The following is a 2,780-nucleotide window of genomic DNA, read 5'->3' as shown; positions in this document are numbered from 1 at the left end:
TAGTTCTTCCACAGAAGAAGCTCTAAATGGTCAGGGCTCCAGCTTTATATGTGTTCAGTCATATGTTCAGAAGTAGGTAACACTATCAAAAAATATAAAGCATCTGAGATTATTTTCCCTTATTTGAAAGCTGGTGTATGAGTCTGCCATAGTTTCTTGGGTGTTGATAGAAGACGCAGACTCATGGTTCAGAAATAATATAGTTTAATATTCACAGCAATAGAGGTAGCCAGAATATTAACAGTATTTGTGTGTGTGTGTGTGTGTGTGTGTGTGTGTCTGTGTGTGTGTAGGGGTGGGAGTTATCTATCAGTTCTGAGCCTCAGTTCCCACAAGAAGAATCAAAACAGAGGCAGATAATATTTGCAAACACAACAGGTTAAGTTAAAAAAAAGATACTATTTCTGTCTTCTAAGTCTATTCAATACAACCATCTTCAAAGGATGGCCTAGAACAAATAATAAATGCAGAAATGTAAGCAACCAATTGAAAAGTGTCTCCCAAGAAACACACTTTGAGAGTCTTCATTTGACAAAAATACTATAGGATATTACATGGATCAGGTGCATTGAATACTGGAAGGTTAAAATTACAAGGGACCAAATATTTTTAAGCAGTTCTGGCATCCAGTAGAGTTCACATAGGTTTTATAAGATTGAGGAAAGAAGCCATCAAAACCTGGGCCCAGGGGCACCTGGGTAGCTCAGTGGGTTAAGCCTCTGCCTTCGGCTCAGGCCATGATCTCAGGGTCCTGGGATCGAGCTCTGCATCAGGCTCTCTGTTCAGCAGGGAGCCTGCTTCCCAACCCCCCCCCCCCTGCCTCTTTGCCTACTTGTGGTCTCTGTCTGTCAAATAAATAAATAAAATCTTAAAACAAAACAAAACAAAACAAAAATCCTGGGCCCAATTTTCCCAAAAGTATGATTCTGATTCTAGTCCCTATGATGTTATCCCTTGAAGACAATGTCTCTAATTGAGTTGAATTAGTTTACTAAAGAGCATACCCTCATTTGTTGTAGGAGATGAACAATATGCAAGAGGCAAAATGCCACATGGAAGCCACCTGGTCTTCAGTGGAATATAGAATCAGTTCCTTTGGGATGAATTTGTTCCACATTTGACTTCCCACTTAAGGGAAAATAAGAGTGCCTTCTAATAGATTTTAAATAGAAATGACAATGGAAGCTTATACAAGATTATAAAATGGGAAATTTCATTTAGATAAGCAATCATTTCAAAGTCATCTTCTTAATATTACAGACTCTTCACATAATCATAATTTTATTTTGGTATTATATGGTAATTTCAAATATAGTAAATATAAGGAATTTACCTCTGTAATTATAGCGAGTCTGGTCGTAGTTTAATGGCAACAAAACTTCAATTTAGAAGTATGGTCTACCAATTATTAATACATTTGGAAATGGTGTGTCATCTTCACTCCACTTGTCTCACTAAAACAGTGAGCCAAAAAAAGTAGGTCCAAGCTGTTTACTATGGTCAAAATGGGTTGCTTTTGCACTTGGTAAAGAAGCAGTCATATTTTGGAAGAAGAAACTGAGGCTATTAATATTTTCAACTTATTTTCAGAAAAGGAAAGAAAGGATAATCTAAGCTAAAGCCAAAATCTTACACAAGGTGGCTGGAGAATGATCTTTTCCCAGATAAAGGGTTTTTCAACTTAGCCATGTTAGGAGGAAGAAGAGATGAGACATTGTGGACTTGACTAACGTTTGTACACTGTTCAAAAAGTTTTCAAAATAATGTGTATTATTTTTCTTCTTTTAGTTGAGACAAAAAAAGCAAACAAACAAACAAACAAAAACACTAATGAGCTTACTCTTAAAAGGAGGTAAACAAGAAACTAGCAAAGATTGAGTGTTAGGTATTGTCCCCCTCCTTTTTTTTTTAATTCTGTTATGCTAGTTACCATACAATACATCATTAGTTTTTGAAGTAGTGTTCCATGATTCATTGTTTGTGTAAAACACCCAGTGCCCCATGCAATATGTGCCCTCCTTAATACCCATCACCATGCTCACCCATCCCCACATCCTTCTCATCTTTAAAACCCTCAGTTTGTTTCTTGGAGTCCATAGTTTTTCATGTTTCATTTCCCCCTCCAATACCCCCACTTCATTTTTCCTTTCCTTCTCCTAATGTCCTCCATGCTATTCCTTAGGTTCCACAAATAAGTGAAACCATATGATGATTGACTTTCACTGCTTGACTTATTTAACTTAACATAATCTCCTACAGTCCCATCCATGTTGATGCAAAAGTTGGGTATTCATCCTTTCTGATGGCTGAGTGATATTCCATTGTATCCTTGGATCACATCTTCTTTATCCGTTTGTCTGTTGTAGGGGATCTTGGCTCTTTCAACAGAATGGCTATAGTGGACATTGCTGCTATGAACACTGGGGTGCATATGGCCCTTCTTTCCAGTAAACTAGAGCTAGCGTATGACCCAGCGATTGCACTACTGAGTATTGACCTCAAAGATACAGATGCAGTGAAAAGAATTAGGTATTGTTAAAGCACAAATGCAGGGGATAGAAGATATGGTACAGAAGAGGGAAGGGCGACCATATGGCAGAGTAGAATAAAGTAGCTCAGGAAGAAATTAGTCATATCCAGATATTGTAAGGCATGTGGGGTTGGCAGGGAGAGCATGAGAAATCATGAGAGAAGAGAGAGAAAATGGACCAGGCAGGAGAGGTTTATAACATTTTAACATCTAAGGTAAGCATATGCAAAGCAGAATAGGGAAAGAAATA

Source organism: Mustela nivalis (assembly GCF_964662115.1).
Source record: "Mustela nivalis genome assembly, contig: HAP1_SCAFFOLD_234, whole genome shotgun sequence".
Taxonomy (NCBI): domain Eukaryota; kingdom Metazoa; phylum Chordata; class Mammalia; order Carnivora; family Mustelidae; genus Mustela; species Mustela nivalis.
Note: the sequence above shows the minus strand (reverse complement) of the source record.